At 40.0% G+C, this 13843-nt stretch overlaps 1 protein-coding gene across 2 annotated transcripts in view; it reads left to right on the forward strand.

Annotated features, from left to right (window-relative positions):
• LOC118418704 (thiamine-triphosphatase-like) overlaps nt 1-13843 on the forward strand; it is an 85932-nt gene that overhangs the window by 55035 nt on the left and 17054 nt on the right. The window lies entirely within an intron of this gene.

A 13843-nucleotide genomic window follows, 5' to 3' on the forward strand; every position in this document is an offset into this window, starting at 1 on the left:
AGTTATACACGATGATCAATGGTATTACTGTCTTCAGGACAATCATCCAATGATGGATAACGATAATGTTCCTAAATGTTTCTCAGGCAGTTATTATACCTGAATGTTTCCGTCCGTGATTGGCCAATTGTAGGGCAATAACTCGGTGAAAGGAGAGCTCAGCAAACCCCATGTGGAGCATTTGTTTGGCACAACAAAGGCTTGGAGGACCTCACGTCAGGTCAATGGGAAGTATTACACAGCAATAAGCTTCCGCATGTACCATTGTTTTGAGTTAGATCCCTTCCACAGTCATTCTTCCTGTGGTCGTTTCTTCTATAGATAGAAACTATAATGCAATGCGAGACAACTAAATAAGCCTTGTTACTTTAATTGTTCCTCCAATTTACTGCTGATTGAGATTGAACGTCCCATTTTCTAAATGATACTGATTTTCGGTCATAACCTGTTTCTGGACTTGTGGTATCTTGTATTGGAACATTAGATTTTCATTTTTGTGTGTCTATTTGTCTTTGGCTTGGGTAGTACTTTTGTAAATGAGTTAGGTAACTGTTAGCATCAGATTGGAAAGGGTCCTGTATGCATGTAACTGACCATCAATGTACATGCAGAATATGGAATATTATTTCATTATTCATTTGCAGCTTGTCAACTTGTCTTTTCAGAGACTTGATTTTATTTATTTCTGTTAATTTATTTACGTTAAACACTCATCGGGAAAAGCACAAATGCTTATAGGAATCCTCTGCTCATGAAATAACACTTTTCTGAACAAGAACAAAAATGTGAACTACTAATTACAAAGGTAACTTTACAGAGAAATCCACTTGAAACGAAATAAAAAAGTCAAAGTAAATCAACATCACAACATGATGTACTAAGTTTGATACTTGTTTTAGTGATTAGGGTGATAAGTTTGTTTCTTCTTTTTTTTTGCCATACATTGTACCGTGTACGATTGTTGCGCAATAAAGTTCGTCTTCTTATACAAATGTAACATGTTGTCTGTTGAGTTGAGTGGGACTTGATATGTCCCTGTCTCTGTGTCCATCTCTGCTGAGCAGCATGAATAAGTGAAGCAGCTCCCTCTAGGCTGTCCAGAACAACCAGGATGTGAATAAAACAATGTTGGAGACATGCAGGGCACCATGTGGCCGCGTCACCACGCATCCGTCAACAACCTCGGCGGGCACGATGCGTCCGGTGGGAAAACCAGGGGCACATGAACCAGATATGGGTCATGCTTGTTGTTTTACATTTGCACTCTGCATTTGCATTTAATATTACTCCGTCGCATAATGAAGGCCGTGTGATTGTGGTGGTCATGAGATGTGACAGTCCATTGATGCCAGTGCAATATCTACATGTACGTTTATGTCTACATGTTACTGTCATGTTATGTCAAGTAAAGCTTCATTTTGCAAATGGACAAAGACATGTAGTGTGGCAGCAGCCAAGTTTGGAGCTCCACATTCGCATTTAGTATGTAATATTACTTTGTCCCATAATTAAGGCTGTGCATTGTGAGTGGAGTGGCATTGGGTCAATCCGGAGGTGTCGCTATAATAGCTGTGTGAAATGAAACTTTTTTTCTGTGTTCAAAGCCAAGTTTAAAGTACTGAGTAAACATTTGATTTGATGATAACAGTATCTAATAATTAAGGTTAAAAGTGAAATAGCCAGTGGTGATTTCATTGATATACTGGCAAAGTCCTGAGATTTGCTTTCCATATATCATTGCATTGTTCAATAATCATAGATATGTCAAACAAAGCTTTTTTTCTCATGGTCAAAGGGTATAGACGTTATAACTATGAGTCCTAAATTCAGGGTCATTTACGTTTGATTGACTTTGACAGTTTGACTACAAAAGTCTACCAAGAAGAAAGACTTTCTCCCAGACAAAGACTAGTTTATTCATGTCAAGTTGAAGGGGTCATCAAGTCCTGAACTCCCAATTTGCATCTGACATTACCTTGTCCTATAATTACCGAAGTGTAAGAGTTGTGGCAGTCCAGTGCTGCCGCTGTTGCCGTAATAGTTTTGTCAATTAAGCCTTCATCCTGCAAATGGACACAGGGCATGTCGTGTTACAGCAGCCAAGTCCGGACTCCGCATTTGCATTTGATATTACTTTGTTCCGTAATTGAGGCCATAAGCTGTGAAAGTACATGTAAATGGTCTGTCCAGCCCTACTTTTGTAATTGTGAAGACCACAACTTCATATATGCATGTGACATTGATTGATTGATTACTTCATATAATGTAGTAATTTGCATTCACAATATTTGAAATTACCTCATGATTGAGCTATAAATTAAGTCCAGTTTTACTGTAATAGTAAAGTCTGGAACTCCATATATTAAGCATTTAACATTTCCTTGTAGTAGTCTGCATTTGTATCTGATATTACTTCATCCCCTAATTGAGGCCGTATATACATATATTTATTATACGTCTGGAAGATAAGTGATATGTCAAGGTATACAATAGTAATGAAGTCCTGCATGGGTCCCGCATTTACATTTGACATGACCTCATACCAAGAGCAATTTACATTTGCATTTAATATTGCTTTGTCCCCAAACAGACAAATACATCATAAGAAGTGACATACTGTAAGTGGTCTGACCAGGGCTACTGAATAGTGATGTTGCAACTACAGGTATATATTTGCATTTAACATTGATCACTTCATAGTAATTTGCAAATTTTGCAAATTTGATATTAGTTTGTCCCAGAAAAGAGGCTGAAACAGTAATAGTGCAGACTTGAACATTTGCATGTGACATTACTTCAAAGAAATCTGCATTTGCATTTGATTTACTTTGACCCAAGATACATTTACATGCACAAATAGCTGTAAAGTAAAATGTCGTGCCCAGTACTACTGTACTTTCGTAATTATGAAGTTCCCAACTCCATATTTGCATGTGACATTACTTCTTAGTCAATCTGCTTTGGCTTTCTACATTACTTCATCTTGACATACAACACGTAAGTGGTCTGTCCGATGCTGTGGCAGTAATGGCGCGGACCTGACCCCCACATTTGCATGTGACATTACCTGGTCCCATAATTACGGTGGCTGTAAGTGGGGCCGAGAGTGGTCGGTCTCCAGTAATAACTGTCTCAACTAAAGCTTCATTCCGCGCACTGCAGGCTACCTTACACACAAACTGGGGCGAGACTCAAATGGATTTCTAATTACACACTGTTACAAACTCCCCCAGTTGAATCTGCCCTTTGGCAAACATAATGAACTTTTCAAGAAGAAAAATTCAATTCCGTCGTCCGTGCGCCGTTAAAAAAAAGTGCTACACACATAATTAACCCCACCCTTGGTGCGGGTCGGTGCACTCTCGCACGGGTGGCGAGAGGACCACTAATATCCGGCTCGATTCCGAGTCTTCCGGGAGAAAAACTACGGCGAAAGTTTAATTTTTCCTGTAGTTCTGACACTCGGTGATGGATGGTGTAGATTTGGTACATCTTTTACCCAGGTATCTCGCGGATAGGTCAGGTTTTATGGCTCTCTCCCCCCTCCCCGATGTAGGGGCTGCGTCCCGGTGGGAATAGCGGCTCTACAGTGCTATCTTCCTGTCAGTTCTGGACTGACAGTGGGGTCGCGACCCCACCATTGTTGTCAAATGCAATATTTCCCTGGCCTCCTCGCTTAGCTGAAGTAATTACTGGCTGTGAATAATGCCGCGGAATTATGACGGCGAACCGTGTCGCCTGGTCTCCGCGCCGGAGTCGCCCGGCCTGATCCCATATCAATAACGCGGGAACCCGGAGATGAATGCCGCGCCGACCGCGCGACCCTCCCCGAGAGTTTGTGGTCGCGGCGGGCAATATGGGGTGTTAGCGACGCGGCACGGCGAGGGTTCCAAGCCAGATGGTGGCGCGCAGGGTCAATTGACTGCAGCTACACGGCGAGTTCTCGCATTGTTGCTTTGTTAAGGACCTCCCCATGTTGACTGAGGAGGCTCCATTGTCCCCTCGTCAATGGACAGAGGCTTCCACTAAACGTAGGGCATGGAAGACAATGACATCCATACAGGACATGCATGACAGCATATTCTTCTCCACCCTCAAATGTTTTTCCTTGTTTTCTAAGAGTAATTTCAAACAAGAAAATCATAACAATTTTTCCGGACCAATTAAATGGTACTGTATTATCAACGTATGGTACCAGTATCATAGAATATCATAACTATTGTATGTTTAATTTTTTCACGATGAGAAGTGATGAATTCATTTACCTTGGTCACCTTGGTTGCTATAGGTCATGATTTTTTATAATTTCTTCCCAGTCAATCTACTTTGTTTTATTATTAGATTGGCTGCAAGTGCTGTAGCTACAGGATGATGATGACCAAAGCTACTTGATTAACCGAAAGTTACCGGGAAGGTCTAGTATTGGTGACAAGGACAGATAGACTGAAGTGTACAAAATTACTCACGGCCGATCTTTGAAAACTATTCTTCATTTTCTCATTTCCAAAGTTTGGTTGCAGTTCTTACCCCCAAGGGACGGGATGGAGCTGTACTGTCCTCCCAGATTTACTGGAGAAAGAGAAGATATGAGTTCTGGACAGCGTAGTAATGAGAAAAGGTGTAAAATTGAGGCAGAAGAGGAGGGGAGGTCGCGTGGTCGTGAAGCTGGTTTGAAGAAATATGTGATAGGACAGAGCCTCAAGGGAAGACGCCTCGGGGGTTTCCTTGTATCTCATAAGTTTCTTGGGTTGTTTTCTTCCGCAACTTTATAGGTTGGGCCCTGCCAATTCAATTTGTTGGCTCTAGGAGTTATTAGAATAAAGCAGAATCAAATTCATAGAGAAGTTTCCTTCTACAAAAGAAGGAAAATTTATACCTTGCTGCTTGAAGTTTTCTTCCTAACCTGCTGTTTTCTTCATGACGGTCTCTTAGTTAAATTTTTGCTTAGAAAATATCAGAGAGTGAAGAAAATAATTGACGTGTCCTTAGCGTCGTTATTATTGTTTTTCTCTTGACGCGGTCCAAAGCATATAGATGATGTATGGGAATTGTGTGGGGCAATCCCGATGACTTTTTCGTCCAATTTGGCCTCTCAGATAAATCAACCGCAGAATCTGACAAGTCAATATGAAGTCAGAAGTCTTTTGGTGATATCCGGTGACCACCAGATTTTTCAAATGTTATCCTGATAATACTATTCATCTTCCTCTAACGGAGCTGGAAAACTTTTCCCCACAAAAACATTAATTTAGCTCTAGAGTATTGACTACTTTTTTTTCAAGAATCATTTGCTTGAGGGGATTGATACCTATACAGTAGAAACTCAATACAGAAAATATTCATTTTTATGATACATATATTTCCTAGTTGGTTCTGTTCTATTACTGAAGCAGGAAGTAGTTGTGCCACTCACTAAGGCCAAACTAATTTGAATTCATGGATGACACCAAGATGATACAGTCTTTATTCAATGTGAAAATTTAAAAGAATAAAATCACACCTGTCCATCACACCTATAAATTAAGGTCCCTAGATTTTTTTATGAGAGATAACAAATTTTGTAACAAGATGAAACCACTACACTGTTACTGTAACCTCAATTGAAAGAAAAATGAAAAGTAACTTATAAAGATTTTGGTTTTGATAGTAACTGAAGTGTCGATTACTTTTTACCAGGGTGAGAACATCCTTCCATATCAATGTCTATCATCTGTATCATCTGCAGACTTTCTGTTTTCATATTGTGAAAATTAAAATCAAACTTTAAGGTGATCCAGAAGATTAACATATTGTGGCTTTTCTCAAGTTTTCCTTATCAATTGATGACATCTTATTACCGGGTTGTAAAAGCATTGTCAACCATCTTAACCTATTGTTTTTAAGGAGTAACATTTCTTGTCTTGTTTTTTTTTTTTATTTGAGAGATTTAAAATCGATGGGAGCCCAGATGTCATCCACAATGCCAACTAAGTGTGGTCCCGGTGACCCTTCTCTATAGGAAAGGTGAACCCTCGGCCCAAACAAAGGTGACACCGACAGACATTTGGTTTTAATGAACCAGCGGAATTAAGGGTGGCCGCTCGAGATGAATGTGGTGGCATCAAATAAATGAACCTGGCGGGAAGTCTGTGATGAGTTCAACGACTCCCTCATTCTTCCGCCGTCGCGTTTATCGCTGGCCACAGACAGGCAATTGTCCGCGGTTTAATGAGTGACGTTCGGTGTCAGGTCGCGTCGAAAAATTAAACCTTCGGGCGGCCGGATTAAGCGCGAGGCTCATCAGCTGATGAGGAAAGGGCACGATAGGGAATCGGCAGGTGGCTCGAAGCGTCAGATAACTGTGATGTGGACGGGTCCTGATGAACGATTAATAGAGCAGATATTGGACAAGGGTTTAAAAGTGAAGATTATCAGAGTTTGGTGGGCAGAAGGAACAAAAGAGATTAGATGGCGACCCAAATCAGCAGGGTGCTTAGCGGGGAGGGCGACCTGTGTCTAATGAAAACAGGAGGATGGGAGACAAGGAGGGGAGAAAACAAACTTAAGATGGCATCTCTCCTTGAGGCAAGGAGTTGCTTAATTAAAGGAGGGCTTATCTCAAAAGTTCGGTTTTGTATGTAAAGGTATTAAGTCTTGTCTGGTACTTTTATCGTTTTTAATTACCTTTGCCAAAAGGTTATGTTTTTGGTTGTTTGCGGTTGAGCATATGTCAAGAAGGTTGTTTGGTCTTGTCCTATCAAAGAAATGATTAGATTTGGGGCCCCCTGGCAGCTGTCCTTGGTACTGTAGTAGAATGTCAGGTTTGCTATCTCGTTGCACTTTTTCTGCTGTTCTCTGAAATTTCTTTTTAGGTGGTAATTTGTCTATTGTCTTTTTTCTAAAATTTGAATTTACAGGTAGAAATTTCAGCATGGTCATATGGATAGCGTTTGCCAGCCATGCATCACAGGTGATTTCTCCGTGATAAGATACACTATTTAGCTTAAGTGGGTCCTTAATGCCCTTACTTGATCAAGAAATGGGGCATCTCTTAAGTTCTGTTTCTCAGCTAGAGGACATCACATTGTTTTTGCTGTGTAAACATAGAAGAAGAACTTCAAACTCTCTGGACAGCAAGCTGGTGTTTAATAGCGAAGGGCAGATACAATTGTACATGATTGTATACCAGGTACACAGATACAGACATAGAAGCTGTTGTGTCATAACTAAGGGCTATTCCACCAGCTTCACAGAAGCAGATGTAGAAGCCAGTGTGTTATGTCTAAGGGTGGTTATAGCTACATTGTATATACATATATGTAGATACAGTGATACAGATACTAATTATTCTGTTCTAGCAAATTCACAAACTTGAACAACTAGCATAAACATATGTCTGGGAAAAGTCAGTCTTGATTGGCTATGGCTGATCACATGATCCATGACATGTACATGAAAGGAGAGAGAGTGTGCTGATAACGTTATAGTACTCTGATGATATCTGTTGTCATGGAGACACAGGTTTGAAGGGTAAATACACAAAAGTAAACAAAAAGATAATAATATGCAAACCAACCAAGCAACCAACCAACCAACCAACCAAACAAACAACCAAACAACTAACCAACCAACTAGACAACCAATTATTAAATGCTGCCTTTAAAAGATTATCACCTCTTGATTATATAACAATCAGTCTAATTTCCCAGGAATAATCATTATTCTGCTTTTTTTTTTCATGGAAACAGCAAATATGACAGTCACCCTTTATGAATTCTTAGTAAATCAGCACACTCGTTTTCCCGGAACTTCCTCGTTACGATGCAGATTACACCGGAGGGCTTTAATGACCAGTCATCACACCTACGATCATCTGCAGTATTTAGGTTTGATATCGCAGAAGGAACTAATTCTCCAGTACCCAATCAGCCTGCTTTGAAGACAGCGACCATTAGAGGTGATCAGTTGCTACATAAAAACCTAATTATACCCAATGAGCCGAAATGATCATCCCCTAAGCAACTGTATGCTGGGCGAAGTCATCCAGATTGAGAGATGGTAAAATTAGTTGCCTAAAATATGAAGTTGAGACCGAATGTAGATGCTGGTCACCTTGACTTTGGGAAATCATCCCAAGGGAGAGAAGTGTTGTTTGGCTTGTCTGTTTGTGTGTGTCTGTGCTTGTTTGTGAAGCTCTGTGTGTGTGCACGTCTGTGTATGATGTTTGTGTTTGTGTGTGTATTCATGTGTGTGTGTGTGTGTATTCATGTGTGTGTGTGTGTATTCATGTGTGTGTGTGTGTGTGTGTGTGTATGCGTCTGTGTGTAGATCCTGAGTGCACCAAGTCCTCATGCTTCGTTTTCCATTGAGGATTGTTTTCTGAAATTCGAGAAACAACAAATTACATTGGTGTGACCTGGTGGTAGAAAAAAAACATGTTGTGATGTTCACTCTTTTTTCCTGTCATAGACAGTAATGCGATCATTATGAGCTTTGATGAATTGCATAATGTTTGCATAATGAAAGTCTCACAGGTGTTCCCCAGCAAATTACCGACAAATCATGATTTACAAGCTTAACAAATCATGCAATGAATTGCATGCGGATAATCACAGTAAAGAGCATCATGTCCAAGATAATGAACAAAAATAAAAGTGGGACCCCTGTATTATTCAACACTTAGACAAAGACATTCTTGTGAGAATCTTGAAGAGATACACTTTTGTGTTGTAATACTTGTATTATCAATTCCTTTGGAAATGGTTGCTGTATTGAAATGATGTACATAACTGAATGCTGTTTTTTGACGAGGGAAATGACTTGCAAATAGAAAAGGAATTCTGGCTCCCTCTTCCTAGCCTGGTATCCAGCTGTATCATAGCTCCAGAGTCTCCTCTGGCGGAGAGAACAGAAGAGATTCGGAAGCTATGATATATGGCTGGATACCAGGCTACCCTCTTCTGTCTGACATAGCATGCCAGACAACCACAAAAAGACCACGATCATTCAATATAAGAGTGGAAGCGAAGCCATAGAAAGTTTAATCCATTCTAATGAATGCAGATGAAGCAGAATAAAACAGTGGCGGGGTGAGCGATCGGTCTTGTCGGAGCGAGAAGTCAATTGTTAGGATACAATGAAGGCAGCAGCATAGAGCCGACAGTGGCAGGGAAGATGGATGGAGACGGATGGGGATTGGGGGAGGGGGGCGATCATTCAGCTCTTTCAAAGGGGTGTGCACATAATATACATACATGTGTACATGTACATTTGTATATATGTTACATACATACATTTACATTTGTATATATGTTATGAGCTAGATGATTTTGCATTAATGAATTGAAAACTTTGTTGATTGACAACCGTACAAAATATAGTACACTTTGATTATGCACAAACTTTTAGAGACACAGTTTTAGAGATGTATGATTTTTGTCCTAGCTCTTCAAAAGGGATGTGAACATGATATATATACATATGTATATATATTAGGTGTCAGTTGACTTTGCATTAATGAATGAATAAATTTGTTGGTGGATAATTGGACAAGATATGCACAAGAAGACACTTTATTATTTTAGAGACAAACTTTTAGGAAAAAGTTTTAGAGACCTTCATCCATGCTAAGATATTTGTAACATTAATTTTATGACAATTGTGGGGTTTCTCCCTAAGACAGGTATTTAATTTTATGACAAATGTGAGGATTCTTCCTTAGACAGTTACTAAGTGGTGCACTTCAAAAGGGCTATTAAAGTAAGTGTACCTCAGTCCACTTAGTTTTGTTGATAGAAAGCTTTTCTATAATTGGCCATAACAAATATATGCAAGTTCAATGTCATGAAAACACTTTTGTTGTTCTTTAGGACAAGTTACTGTAACGCTAGTTCACCTTTATCCATTGGGTAACCTATATCCGTTGCTTTTAAAAACATTTGGGTATTTGGGGATATTACGTTGATGGACATCAGGTTCAAATTGCAATATTTTCAGGATATTGCAGTTTAAAACTATCACCCGCCGACTTTATGTGCCTAAATACACTGTTTTTTTAAAAGCAACAGATAGGTTACCTAGTAGGTGAACTAGTGTTTAATGAATATTGGATAATCTGTAGTTGTAAAGTATGGCAACTCACAGATCTAACTTGCAATACGAATGGTTGTTTTGGTATATTTGAGAAATTATGATACCTCAATGCCCCTGTAACCTGGTGGAGAAGAACCTTTGTCTTATAATGTATGGTGAGCCTTGGGTTAGTTCTGGTAACATATAAATCTGGTGACAATCTTGACCATCATGTTGGTATATATTGATCATCCTACAACATCAATGGATCTTGTCATTTTTATCCTCCACAACTTACAGTAGAAGAAGTATTGTGAGTAATGATAACATTGTCCTTCAACTTCAAGATGCCACTAACTTTATTGTGTACTTAAATTTTTAATTTTCTTCTTTTATTATCCTTGGTTAGATGCAAGGCTGATTGACTTAAATTTGATGTGAGTAATTAGATAAGTATTAGACTACATGTAAGTGTACTTAACTTTGTACTGAATTGTAGAAAGCCATGCTTGACTCTATACTTTGCTGTTTTTTAAACATTAAAAAAAAACGAAATGTAGACAGGAAGCTGTCATGGAAAACAAAGGACTGACCACTAATTTTTCTATGATGTTAACTACTTTTGCGGAAAAGGCATCTTACTACAGCATGTAGTACTGAGTAGCTAATTGAAACACACAAGATTTGAAAAAAAGTACCATCCGAAGCATCCAGAAAGAAAGGAGGAAAGCATTTTTTTGTACTGTGGCATTGTGATGAATTAATGTGCTATGTTTATTCATACATCAATGTGCAAACACAGTCTCAAACTCCTGCAGTATGTCACAGTGTAGTTTAGGTGTCAAACTAGGATAAAAGTAAATTAAGATTTGAGCTGTGTTTTCTTTCACCTAAGGGGCAAGCATCGAAACATTTCCAATAACTTCATTTTATGGTTAATTCAATATAAGTCGCAAAATACTTGTAGCTTTAATGGTTGAATCTCCACGCCTGTATCTGAGGATTTGGAGATGAAACATTTATATAACACGTGTATGAAACCTATAATTTTCTACAGGTGAATATCCTCATATCTTTCAGGTTTGTCAGGTAAATTTTAACAAGTAGGTCTTACGGATTACTAGCTGCATATAACACGTCTAAGAGACGTATCATTTTCCACGGGTAGATGTCCACGACGCCCCCGGGGAACAATTATCTCCGCAGAACAATTATCCGTGCGAGGATCAAAGAGTATACATGTGAGATTCCTGCTTAATGCGCTGACAGGATGAAGAAGGAGTCTCCCTTTGTTCGGAGACAATTATACGTCGTCTTTTGTGCCACTCATAATTGGGCATCCTCACGGTCGGGTCCCGAGACTCCCTTACTCAACAGTCCCACGTATAATAGATTTTTGTAAGCGGGAATTATTACCGCAAGGGAGGTGATTATTGGGGTAGAGAGGAAGAGTTTGGAGCCCGGGGGGACGGGGGAAGATGGTACAGGACGGGAGTGACAAATGACTCTGCTGTGTAAGAAATGGAGACGAGCACCTTAAAGATGGCTGGGGGCGTGGCCCCTTGTCCGAGAGAGTCCCTGGAACAGACGTTCCGGGTTGCTTGGATACGGTCCAGGTTCACAGCCAATTTTACATCTGTCAAAGATAATATGTTTTCAGTATAGTTAGTAGTTTGTTTGTTGGTGGGTTTTGTGAATGAAACAAGTCAGAGATTTGTGATTGGATTTTTATTTGTAGGTACACTTGTCTAGGGTTTGCTTGGATGTAGTTCAGGTTTACCATGCAGACAGGTCAAAAATACAATCAAACAAGTCAACTCAGGGGACAAACAATTAGTTAGTATATACAGGTGGTCAATCCTGAAAGGACTCTAATGCTTGTGTTAATAGTAAGGATTATCTAAGGAAGTGGTCACATTGGCCAGGTGGTCCACAAGTACAGGTTTACCTGTATATCAATGGCCAGGAGGTCCTTATTTAAAGGTGGTCACGTGTGCAGGTTTGACTGCATTCCTATCTACTTCCCCTACAACTGTACTACATTTACATGATTGTATGAGCTTGAAATAAACATACAAGTCATGACAGAGACGATATTAATACTGGCATAAGTTTCACAGGCGGTTTATTCCATTTCTCGGGACTAAGTGGAGAAAATGTGCAATTTTGTCTGAATTCATATCTATAATACCCACTAATATTGAGATCATTTTCGAAGTTAGATTGCAATTTCTGTGTGTGGCCACGCAGGTGAATATTAAGATGTCGCAGGACAGAGCATTAGGATTTGATTAAAAGTTACTTTATGACAAGCATAATATCTGCACAATTTTCTCCAATTCCCCTGCACCACATATAGTTTATAGGTATGAAATACGGTTATTTTATTCAGGTGTTTATGACCTATCAGTAATTTTCCATAAAAGATGATTAAAAGTAAGTGTAATTTGCTGAAAAATGTGTTATTTCTTTTTACATATTTGAAGGGCAATGCTTCTTATCAAGGTCACTGCATTTGAAGGTCAGATTTTTTCTTTCAAGGTCAGTGAACTTTATGTCATGGGTGTTGTCTTTTCCAAGCATGTTGTACTGTAAGTAAGGTGGGCAGGCCTATACCAGTACAGGTAGCTTAGTAACAAAAAACAGGAGTCAACAGTAACCCGAGCTGAGTTTATGAAACCTAATCCCCTCCTTGTTGCCTTTGAACCTGTATCAATAACCAAAACAAGCGCTGCCACAATGGGTAAGCCGGGTGTACACAGCGGCTTAGCAAAATGAACACTTCCGAGGGGAGGGTGTCACGTTGAGAAGGCTGGCTGAATCAAGTCCTTAGTGTACAGATTAAGATTAAGGCTCGTTAAGCCACGGTTAATTACCACTACCGGATCTGGGAACCACACCCTCTCAGTGAAATCAGGGCTGCGGATTAGAGACAAAGGGAGAGAGGCAAGGGGGAAGGTTGGACAATGGCTTTGGTGACAATGAAAGGATTAAAGCCAGAGAAAATGCACATTAGAGGGGATGGGGGAAGTTTTAGGCTTTGTCTCAGCTGCAAAAGGACGAATTGGGGTAACTAGCCGTAACGGCAAACAAACTTAAGCCCTGTCGCAGAATTTCACGCCCGCATGCACAACCAAAGCCGTCATGCGAATTTCGTTATGAGGAAGTAAGTGGAATGGGCATGGCATATTTAAGAAGGAATTTCAAGACAATTTGTTGATATATGAAAGGCCGTGCGGGTCCGTGTTGTTAATAATGTGTTCATATAGGTGCAGCGTCGGACTAATGGTATCAAATCAACCTTTATTGGAAAATGTGTACGGGAGGCTCGAGCCGCTAACTTTCCTGACAGGTTTCTGGAGGTCAGGCGTAAGCTTCGTCAAAGTCGGAGATCGCGTTATTGTTCTGCGATAATGAACCCTTCAAAGTGGCTGAGATAACACTTAAGTCTGGAGGCATGCGGGGCATGTCCGGATGGTGCGGCCGGCATTGTTACAGGTTATTTTGTATCGCAAGATGTATTAGGGGGAGAAAACAAAGCATTAGGCAGGTGTGGAAGCGAGGATGGAACAAAGGGAATGGAGTTGAGGTGTAAATGGTATAGACAAGCCATGGTGGGGGTGAGGGATTAGCACTGCAACACACAAATTAACCAAACACAGAAGAAAAATGGGCGGACAATGTGGCTGACCGGAAAGGTTTTAATCATAGGAGCGAAAAAATAAGGAATCGATGCCCGCGGATTAGCACGGCGGAAGGCGCGAAAATTTATCGAAGACAAGTCCGATTAGCC

This window comes from Branchiostoma floridae, chromosome 6 (genome assembly GCF_000003815.2).
Source record: "Branchiostoma floridae strain S238N-H82 chromosome 6, Bfl_VNyyK, whole genome shotgun sequence".
In the NCBI taxonomy this organism is placed as follows: domain Eukaryota; kingdom Metazoa; phylum Chordata; class Leptocardii; order Amphioxiformes; family Branchiostomatidae; genus Branchiostoma; species Branchiostoma floridae.